The following is a 12,474-nucleotide window of genomic DNA, read 5'->3' on the forward strand; positions in this document are numbered from 1 at the left end:
TAAAGGAAAAGTTGGATATGAATATTTAAAAGTTGCACTTTGACAACGATAACATGATCCAACATGAGCTTTCTCTCTGAAGTGCAGCGATATTTCAGATTTCACAGTTTGACAGATGACATCACGTATTTTACAATCCCTGGTTTTAAAACGCTGCTCAAATAGTTTTCCTTCCGTCCTTCATTAAATATATCAAACGATTAACAGACTGAATTTTGGTAATAATACAAAACCTTCAGGTTTCTTAGTGTCTTATTTTGACCAATATGAACGTAATCTACAAAATCGGTCAAATTTCAAACACAAACAAAAGTGCAAGAACTTAGTCGCCTAAAAACAGGAAGTAAGGGAGTAAACAACAAGTCAACAAACTAAAGATCAAGCATCCGACCTCAACTCCAGCTACTTGATAACTTTCGATATTACCCTGCTACGGACACAATCTCACCACTAGGGGCTCAGTGACGTGAGGACGAAATACTTCTGTGGAACCAAATGTTACCGAACGTGTCGCGTCTCAACTCCCAGTTGTCGCTACCGCACGTCGAGCCGAGTCTGGTACTGATACTGGTACTGGTACTGGTACTGGTACCGGTACCATGTAGCATGAAATCCTCCCCAGAGCCACCACAGCCACGTTAGCCCCGGGGACGAGGAAGTGGACGTGTCACTATGATCTCGACTCTGCATGTAAATATTTATATAGTAGAAGTATATATTGAGAAGGGCTCGCTCAGTGAATGTTCTCCTCAGAAGAGCAGCCCTCCTGCTGTGTGGTCTGAGGTACAGTTGAAAATTTTTTCCGATCGGGTTGTTTCCTCTGCTTTTGTTTTGTGCTAAATGGTTTATAATGTTGATTTATGTCATTTTGTTGTTGTTTAATTCTTTTACTCTGTGGTTTGTATGTGTTGATGGACTCAGAGGTGCATGCGAGCATGTCAGTCACATGTACTTCTGGTATGTTTGTACATGACGGTGGGATCTGGCTCGGGGGCTGCGTCATGTCTCACATCCATGAGAGGACGCTCTGGACTCACATGGGTGTCGTGCATCGCAGTGGGTGGGTTGGGGGGGCGGGGTTACGAGTTGGGGTGGGTGGCTGGAACTGGAACTGGAGCATGATTTAATGGGGGATTATGATGGTGGAAGAAAATGTTATAGCACAATATTATGTTCAGCTGTATAGTGAGTCTCTCTCTTCCTGAGTTGTCCTGTCTCTGTTCACATAAGGAAGCATGTTGAAGGCTTTGTGTCCACCAGGGGGCGCTCCTCTCAGGTGCTGCAGCAGCTGAAGTTTACACTAAACTTTACACTGAGGCCTTAATGTTGCTCCACGGAGCTTAAAATAACTCTTTGACTTTTTTTAACACATTCCTGACAGTTAAGTTTTCACCCACTTGTCTCCTGAACCGGTTTCATCCTCATTATTTACACAATGAAGTAGTTAATATGTTGTAATAGATTAATACTATATGTACATTATATTTTTTACCAGCAGTAGATGTAAATATTTGTAACTGGTTCGGACGACAACAGTGAAATCGTGGTGAAACCAAACACACACACACACACACACACACACACACACACACACACACACCCACACCATAGCCTGTAAATAAAGATGGACGACACGTCTCCCCTCCGTCCCACTGTTAAGAAATTAAGCCAAAACATCTGGGATACAGGTGACGCCATTTTTATCTCTTATGACGTCATAAGTCAGCCTCAGCTGTCAATCAATCAATCAATCAGGACGTTTCACACTGTTTTTACATCATCAAATAACCAATTCAAACCAAACCCATCTTAAATAAAAGTTATTTAACAATTACTTTAGACCATTTGCTGACATGGTTTATGACCTATACTGCAACCAGCCACTAGGGGGCGATCCAGATGTTTTGTTGTCCATCTTTACTTCACAAACACAAACATCTGTTCTCGCTCTGTATCCTCTTTATTAAAAATCATTGTTATCGTCTCTCCTGCACCTCAACATGCACCGACTGTGTGAACTGTGTCTTTAGTTTTGCCGTTTTAAAGCGTCAGATTAGGGAAGAAAAAAATAAAATAAAATTGTAAACAAACCCTGTTTTAAAAGTTTCAATAAAATCTACTGGAAACTTCGTGTACGTTGTTATCACAGCTACTTTTCTGCAAATCTTACCAATCACTTGAGTTTCCTGTGAGTTGTCAACAATCAAAGTCGACCACACAAAGTGTTGAGTCACACACATGTGCGTCACTTTTTCCTGATTGTGAAGATGGTAAATGGACTTTATCTATTTAGAGCTTTTCTAGTCTAATCGAACACTCGAAGCTCTTTTACAGATCAGGTGTCAGGGTTCTAATCCCCACCCCCCCCCCCCCCCACCCCCACCCCCCCCCCCCCCCCCCCCACCCCCTCTGGTGAGTGGACGACCTGCAACTGTCCCCGATGTTCTGCTCCGAATCCAGGGGTTAATTTTCATACATGTCCTCAGACTCATACATGTCCTCAGTTCCAGGGTAAAGGTGTAGGTGTAGACGTGTCCAGCAGAGGGAGCCAGTTGCCTCCGTCTCGCTCCCTGCTCAGGGTCAATGAGTGGAGCTGATGGAGCAGAGACACAGAATGAGGTCATCTCAGCTCTGTAGGGCTTGGCTCACTGGGCTGCTCATTAACCATGTTCACTTCAGTCACTGCTCTCTGCACACATGGTCACACAGAAAGTACAGAGCATCACAGAAAGTACAGAGCATCACAAAGCATCACAGGAAGTACTGAGTACCACAGAGCATCACAGAAAGTACAGCGCATCACAAAGTATCACAGGAAGTACAGAGCATCACAAAGTATCACAGAAAGTACAGAGCATCACATGAAGTACAGAGCATCACAAAGTATCACAGGAAGTACTGAGCATCACATGAAGTACAGAGTACCACAGAGAATCACAGAAAGTACAGAGCATCACAAAGTATCACAGGGAGTACAGAGTACCACAGAAACTACAGAGCATCACAAAGTATCACAGGGAGTACAGAGTACCACAGAAACTACAGAGCATCACACAAAGTACAGAGCATCACACGAAGTACAGAGCATCACAAAGTATCACAGAAAGTACAGAGTACCACAGAAAGTACAGAGTATCACAGAGCATCACACAAAGTACAGAGTACCACAGAGTATCACAGAGAGTACAGAGCATCACAGCGTATCACAGGGAGTACAGAGTACCACAGAAAGTACAGAGCATCACAGAGTACCACAGAAAGTACAGAGCATCACAGAATGAACAGAGTACCACAGCACATCACAGAATGTACAGAGCAAGACAGAAGGTACAGAGTACCACAGAGCATCACAGGAAGTAGAGAGTACCACAGAGCATCACAGGAAGTAGAGAGTAAGAAAGAAGGTACAGAGTACCACAGAGCATCACAGGAAGTACAGGAAGTACAGAGTAACACAAGTACAGTGTAAGACAGAAAGTACAGAGCATCAAGAAGCAAAAGTATCACAGAGCACTGCTCTGGAAATGGTTGTAACTCTCCTCACTTACGAGAAGTTCCAGGAAGTAACCGATCAGATGCAGGAGAATCACAGTGATCAGAATAATAATAAATATATCTCTCTCTGAGATATAGTTATATATAGTTATAGATATAAATCAAGTCATGCGAGATAAATATTTTGGGGGAATTTACTAAATATTAAGGGAATTAGTATTTCGGTATCACATAAATAAACAAATATTTGGATAAATAACTTTTTCATATTCCAAAGTTTGGATTCTCAACTGAATGTGGGAGAAAAAGAAAGTTACACAGATTATTCTAAGGTAATGAAACCGATTCTGTCAGGTGATCACACACTAATGAAAACATAACTATGGATATTATATTTTAACCCCTAAATACTACACACTCTCTGGGCTGCTCATTAACCATGTTCACTTCAGTCACTGCTCTCTGCACACATGGTCACACAGAAAGTACAGAGCATCACAGAAAGTACAGAGCATCACAAAGCATCACAGGAAGTACTGAGTACCACAGAGCATCACAGAAAGTACAGCGCATCACAAAGTATCACAGGAAGTACAGAGCATCACAAAGTATCACAGAAAGTACAGAGCATCACATGAAGTACAGAGCATCACAAAGTATCACAGGAAGTACTGAGCATCACATGAAGTACAGAGTACCACAGAGAATCACAGAAAGTACAGAGCATCACAAAGTATCACAGGGAGTACAGAGTACCACAGAAAGTACAGAGCATCACAAAGTATCACAGGGAGTACAGAGTACCACAGAAACTACAGAGCATCACACAAAGTACAGAGCATCACACGAAGTACAGAGCATCACAAAGTATCACAGAAAGTACAGAGTACCACAGAAAGTACAGAGTATCACAGAGCATCACACAAAGTACAGAGTACCACAGAGTATCACAGAGAGTACAGAGCATCACAGCGTATCACAGGGAGTACAGAGTACCACAGAAAGTACAGAGCATCACAGAGTACCACAGAAAGTACAGAGCATCACAGAATGAACAGAGTACCACAGCACATCACAGAATGTACAGAGCAAGACAGAAGGTACAGAGTACCACAGAGCATCACAGGAAGTAGAGAGTACCACAGAGCATCACAGGAAGTAGAGAGTAAGAAAGAAGGTACAGAGTACCACAGAGCATCACAGGAAGTACAGGAAGTACAGAGTAACACAAGTACAGTGTAAGACAGAAAGTACAGAGCATCAAGAAGCAAAAGTATCACAGAGCACTGCTCTGGAAATGGTTGTAACTCTCCTCACTTACGAGAAGTTCCAGGAAGTAACCGATCAGATGCAGGAGAATCACAGTGATCAGAATAATAATAAATATATCTCTCTCTGAGATATAGTTATATATAGTTATAGATATAAATCAAGTCATGCGAGATAAATATTTTGGGGGAATTTACTAAATATTAAGGGAATTAGTATTTCGGTATCACATAAATAAACAAATATTTGGATAAATAACTTTTTCATATTCCAAAGTTTGGATTCTCAACTGAATGTGGGAGAAAAAGAAAGTTACACAGATTATTCTAAGGTAATGAAACCGATTCTGTCAGGTGATCACACACTAATGAAAACATAACTATGGATATTATATTTTAACCCCTAAATACTACACACTCTCTGGGCTGCTCATTACCCCCCCCCCCCCCCCCCCCCCCTCTGTGTGTAAACCCAATCTCCTCTGAGGCCCGGGGGTTTCAGAGTGTAAAGGCAGTGCCGAGGCAGGAAGACAGAGACTGCATTATCCACATCAAAGAGCCAGAGTTATCAGCCATAATCAATGGCTCGCCCATTACACCCGGCAGTCAGCCTCCCACTCCCCCTCTAATCAGATCAATACACTTTATTGGCATGAATGGAGGTATGATATTAATATTGGTAAAGAAAAACAGGGGGAATCATCACGAGAAGGTGGCGACACAGAAAAAAAGATGGTTAAACATTTCTATTGTTGAGATTTAAGAAATAAAGCAGAATTGTTTTGAGAAACATTAAAGGTCACAAACAGCTGATCCCTATATATTCAGACTGTTGATATAAATATGTGTATTTATGTATTTGCATTAAAGCTGAACTCATTGACCTGAAAGCATAAAATAATAAATACAAAATGATTTTATATTCAGTGTATTATCAAGTGGTTTTCTCTGTACATGTACAGGCTATGATGAAAGTTAATGTATAATTAAAGGTTGTTTATATTCATTGTGCAGCTGCAGCATCAACACAACTAAAGTGTGCTGCTCTCAGAGACTCTGAAAATATAAAGAAAACAGTATACTAATGCTGAAATATTCAAATATAAAAGTATATAAATGTCTCTAATTAAGTAAATAGATGAAATACAACAATAAGTCAAATGAAAACCACATTTTTTTCATCCATATTGACCCTCTTTCCCCCCCCCACAGCCAGGCCTATCGACCCCTCTTTCCCAGTAACCAGGCCCCCTGCCTGGGGTCAGTGACCCACTGAGGCCCCCTGCCTGGCTGTGGGGTCGGGAAGTGAGAGAGAGAGTGTGTGTGTGTGTGTGTGTGTGTGTGTGTGTGTGTGTGTGTGTGTGTGTGTGTGTGTGTGTGTGTCACTTCCACACTGGGGCACATGCAGAGGCAGTTGATGAGCCAAAAAAGCTGCAGTTCACACTGATGCAAATCCAGCCTGAGCTGCAGCTGGTGTCCAAGCCTCAGCAACAAAGAACTGAGAAGTGACACAATTATAATTTAACTTTGATTTATTTATTTTGTATTATCTGCACAATAAAACCAAACAATACAATAATAACGATAAATTTAAAATGTGCAGGTGAGATTAAAGAAACCTCTGGAATCTTAAATCTTTATTATGTTTATATTAAGGTGTTGCAGAAATTCATCTATGTTGCAGTAACATATTAACATATTAGTTCTATCACTGTATTTAAGGTTTCATTTCTTAGATCTGGGAACAAGGACAAAGCTGAAACAAGGAGAACGGAGAGTTTGAAAACACTGTTCCTCAAATGAAAAGGTTGTCGTGTGGATGTGGAGTCAATCGAAGCCCCGCCCACCCACAGGCAGCTCACCACAGCTGAGAGATGGGGGGGGGGGGCACTACTCAAGCTAACACCACAAGTATTAATGAGAATCCACCAGAAAACCACTGAGGCAGCTCCACACCAGCATCACCAGTATCCACCATGACAATAGACTTTAAATCTCAATGGAAACTCCAACAATCAACAGTATGAGCTGCAAAAACTTAAACTGTATTTAAAATGTGAAATATCACTTATTGAATGAAAGCAGTTTTCATGTGCTGCAGGTGTAACACAGAGCGACTCTCCGGCCGTCCAGGCTGCATCTCTTCAGTCTGGATGGGTTCAGTTTTCCACCAGTCATCTCCGGCTCTGACTCAGAACGCTCCCTCCTCCCTCTCTCTCTCTCTCTCTCTCTTCCTCCCACATCTCTTCCTCCGTCTCTCCATCCTGCCAGGAAAGTGTTGACAGCTCTCATCTTTCATCCGTCTGATGTGATTTCGGTTCCTCTGTATGCATCTGAAACTCTCCATTCACGTTTTTATGGGCTGATGAAAGGGCCACGTACTGTTTGTCTCAGCTGCTCCAAACCTGTGGTTCACTTGCACTTCGTGGACAGTATCGTTCATGGTGAACACGTCCTAACTTTTTCCCTTAGGCCACGATTAGGCCACAGTCGGCTGGAGGAAGATGAACTTTTACTTGGCTCATTCATCCAAACTGAAGCGTTTCCATGTTTGACTCTACACACAAGGACAAAACGCCCATGTTGAAATTAAAGCAGCAGGATACAGTTTAGCTTAAAATAACAACTGTGTGAAGAGGGACAGAGACGAGCACACACACACACACACACACACACACACACACACACACACACACACACACACACACACACACACAGACACACTCCTGCAGAGTTCTTCTCACAGATTATGACGCAACACTGTGTTTTAACTTGCAGAAGAAGTGACGCCGTTTATTCAGGAACTCAAAAAGTTTTTGTACCATTTTGCTTCAATCTCTGGGCTGAAATATTTAAACTTCACTCTTCCTTACACCATCAGATACAGACCGGTTAACTGTAGTTAAAGTTTTTAAGTAAACGTACTCGTTTGACCTATTATTATATTACTTTATTAAGCTCTATGACATTTATATCTTGGGGTGCCTATTTTCTTCTCTTAACTAGGGAACAAAATAGGCTTGTTCAGTGTATAAATAAGTTTATTAATACAATAACAAGCAAATAGGGTCAAAATATTGGTCATAAACCAAAGTATTGGACAAGTTTTGACCTGATGGTGGCGCTAAAAAAAGTGAAATGATCAGCACTTTGTAATTCAATGTCTTGACAAGGACGTATGTGTCAAATTTAACAGCAGTCCATCTGAAAGTCCCTGAGACATTTTACTAATAACCACAAAGGTCATAAGACGATTTCAGACATGACCTACGGGTAAAATCCGGAGGTTTGGCTCCAGAGTCAGATTTTCACACATGCACAACACAGAGGAAGGTTTTCTGCACACGTTTTCTAACGGGGATCCACACAGGTTAGCAGGATGAGGCCAAAAGTACCGAGACGATTTGGTTTCAACTTAATGGACCAATGGAGCAGGGGGTCAGGGAAGAACTCATAAAATCTAGAGGCCAATCTAGATGATTTACTGTGAATTAGAATAGATCTACGCTGCCTTTTGTGTATAGCGCCATCCTCAGGAAAAACGTAACATAGTAAATCTGTCTCCTTCGGCTCTAAAAAATGTAGATGCTCAGTATTTTTCACAGTTTTGCTGCAGCTCCTAGCAAAAGAAGTGATTAGTCGTCTAATGTTTTAACGTGTTCAGTGTGATGTGTCTGTTTTGCATGAGGAGGAAGTGAAGGTGAACTGAGTGACCTGCGTCGTATAGGTGTGTAATGGAGTTACACTGTAAGAGATACTGGAGCTTGTGAGCTTATAGAAAAACCTCTTCGCTATCGCTCTCTCTCTCTCTCGTTTAATGTCTCGTCTCTGGTTTGTCTCACTTAATTCTATCTCCTCATCTCCTGATCCATCCATCAGTCTCTCTCTCTCTCTCTCTCTCTCTCTCTCTCTCTCTCTCTCTCTCTCTCTCTCCCACACACTCCGACGACACACACACTCTCCTCCTCGTCTCACATCGTGTCTCTTTGCAACTCATTTTTACTTCCATCATCCCTTTCTCTCTCTCTCTCACTCTCTCTCTCTCTCTGGATGAGTGAGTGAATGAGTGGGTGGGTGAGTGCGGGCGAGCGGGCACATCCACTGATGCACTCCTGGTCATTAATAAAAGTTTTATACACAGTCAGGAAATGCATTTGAGCCCCAGTGGCTGCAGCTCCTGTCAGACACAGGAAATGGGCCCTTGGCCGACAGCCAATCCTGCTATTTCAGGGGTTCGTCCGGAGCCAATCACACTGGGCCTGGTCGGTTAATGGATCAGTGGCTCTACACCTAAATATCAGCAACAATTAGAGCGTGCGTGTGTGTGTGTGTGTGTGTGTGTGTGTGTGTGTGTGTGTGTGTGTGTGTGCATGCGAACCAGCACGACCTGAGCTGTGGTGAGTCACATCAGTGATAGATGAATAATTTGGCCGGTTACATACATGTGAAAAGACAAATAACACAAGTAAAAATATATGATGTTAACCTTTCTTCAATATCAAGCTTTGTTTCATCTTTTTTCTTTTGAATCGATACGGTGACACTTTAATTATTGATATTGTTTTATTTGTTGTTTTCTGTGGCATCTAAAATCAAACCAGTAAAACTCCATCTCACCCATTGGACTTAAAGTGAGCAGCTGCCTGAGAGGATATTATTTTCTCAGTGATGGATTATTAAATTAAAAACAACAAGTCATAGAAGCGTGTTGATTATAGCACTTGTGAAAAAACAAGAAATTTCAGATTTAGGCAAAAACATTCTTCTTTTTTATTATTTTAAAACATTACAATTATATTATATAGATAACATAATAAGACACTGTATTTATATTACACTTTTACAAACAATGTTACAAACACCATGAACCAGACGGGGCAGCTCAGTATCTTAGTGTGTTTGCAAGGTAACATTTGCTAAGTAGCACAAATCAAAATGTAAAACTGAGGCTAATGGGAAACTCATTAGAGTTATGACCATTTCATAAAGTAAAACACTGTATTTGACTCTTTGCAGATGATGTTGTGATATTTCTGCAGAAATGCTGCAAATTGCATGATCACTTTTATTGAGATCGTTCTGTTTGGAGCCTCAAGGCTCATTCATGCTCAACGTGAGATACGATATCCGGAAACAGAGCCTTCTGTCCGTACTCTGCATTTATTTTGTCAGTATTCATGCACGACCTCGGATCTCGGGAGTATTGCTTCACTATCCCAATGCTAAGTATCCATGGAAGGTGTGTAGGCAGTGACAGTTACATCATTGGAAGCACTTTATGATAATGCACTTTTACCACACAAAGGAATGGAACGCTGCATTTTCTTGCGTTCTTCCCGACTTCCTGTCCATCCATCATCTCCCTCTATCGCACATCGTCTTCATCACATCTGCAGTGAAACATGAACATGATGTCAGCTTGGTGCCGCTCCGCCCAGGTCGGACACGGTTGGTGGTTAAACATCACAACATCGCCCCCGGAAACCGAATGGAGCGACGGCGGTGACAGTTCGGCACTTTCACCATTTCACACCTTTAAAAAGGCGTCGAGCTGAACCACCAGAAGTTCTCTGCAGTCGTCGGTCGTGTCACATCGATTCATTAAATCTGTCATCAGCGCAGTTTTAAAACTAACCTCAGGGCAAATAATGTCAGGAGAAATTTCCCCTCGCTTCCTGTCTGACTGTCCAGCCAAGCACTTCAGATAAAAGCATTCAGTCAAGAGCAAGTGTGTGTCTGTGTGTGTGTGTGTGTGTGTGTGTGTTGCTCACGTGAGAGACACACTGTAATGTGTTGTGTAAGTTGACACCCATGTGCTTCATGGGTGGGACGCCCACCCGGCCCATCTCTGAGGCGTTGTTACTGCAGCACAATGACACACAACCGGATCATAGAGGCGCACACACACACCCACACCCACACACACCCACACACACACACACACACACACACACACACACACACACACACACACACACCCACACACACACACAGGAAGAGTGTGTTCAGAGCGCCGGCAGAAATGAATGACTTTGTCAGCTGTATGCCGTTAACCAGGCCATTTGACATTGATCCCTGCCTGACCCAGAACATCGCTCCATCTCTCACACACTCACACACACACACACACACACACACACACACACACACACACACACACACACACACACACACACACACAACTCCATTTACTTATTCTAGCTTAATTGGCGTGCACGTTGCATGACAGACAATAGTATAAAATAAGGGTTTAAATATGACATGATAACATAACTCAGCATCTCAATTGATTGAAACAGACAGTGAGGAGCGAGTAGTGTGTTTCTTTGTGTGTTTCTCTATCAGTGTGTGTTTCTCTATCAGTGTGTGTTTCTTTGTGTGTTTCTCCATCAGTGTGTGTTTCTCTATCAGTGTGTGTTTCTTTGTGTGTTTCTCCATCAGTGTGTTTCTCTATCAGCAGTTTGTTTCATCTCCGTTCTTTCCCTCAACAGGAAACTCCAGCACCATTAGGGACCATCCGCTCACCTTAATGTGTGTGTGTGTGTGTGTGTGTGCACGTTTGTGCACCTAAACCAGTGTCTCGCTGTAGCTGCAAGTTGCTGAGTAAGAGCACAGACCAAAAGAGACGAGGGCACACGTGCACAAACACACGCACACACACATGCATGAGCATCGTCTCACACACACACACATGCATGAGCATCCTCTCACACACACACACACACAGAGACAAAGGAAGGAGGCTCATATTACAGTCATGCAGCAATATGTTAGTGATGTCACTCGTCCTTATGGAACGAATGAAAGGATGAATGAAAGTCCCCCCCCCCCCCCTTGTCTCTACAGTACAAGAGCTCAGGACAAATACTGTACAAGGTCTTAACTCACACTGATGAGTCACAGATCTTTTACTGTTTTAAATGTTATAACTATAAATATAATGATTTGGAACTCTTCACATTACAATATAAAGTCAACGGTGCAACTACTCATCGAGTAAACTGATGACATCACTGTTGGCTACTTGGTAAAATCAGGTTTTGTTCAGGATGAATCAGCATCAGGTTTCTAAACTCGACACAAATCTTTGTCTCATGAATATTTGAGCCATAAGACTCAAAGAACAGTGTCAGTACATCTGTACACAGGTCCTGTTTGCAGAAGCAGCAGAAAAGTAATGATAATAATACGATTACGTTTATTAAAGTCAAAAACCTTATTATTAAATCCAGTGGCTTTAATTTTCATGATACAAAGAGTCACTGTGGAAAGTTGATGATCACCTACAACCCCCTGATGCTGAGGAGCCAAACTGGTACCAAACCTAATTTCACCTCATTTTCAGTGGTTCTGGTTTTAGTTTCAAGTTTGGCCAATCAGGTCCATTGTCCTGACTGTAGACTGCAAATAAAGATGGACGACATGACAGCTCCCCAAAAGTGAAGCCAAAACATGTGAATCGCCCCCTTGTGGCTGGCTGCAGGATGGCACACGGACTAAAATGTCAAACTACACCTCAAATATATAATCGATTATTAAAAAGGTGGTTTCTGTAATTTTATGTAGTTCCTTTCAGCCTGATGTTCAAGTTTCTGATGAATTTAGTTTTTAATTAGTTATTTGATGATATTAAAATGATGATGATTGACGAGATGATGGCAGCAACTGTATCCAAGATATTTTAGCTTCTGCTTTTGTAGAACGAGAGGAA

Source organism: Hippoglossus hippoglossus, chromosome 14 (assembly GCF_009819705.1).
Source record: "Hippoglossus hippoglossus isolate fHipHip1 chromosome 14, fHipHip1.pri, whole genome shotgun sequence".
NCBI lineage: Eukaryota > Metazoa > Chordata > Actinopteri > Pleuronectiformes > Pleuronectidae > Hippoglossus > Hippoglossus hippoglossus.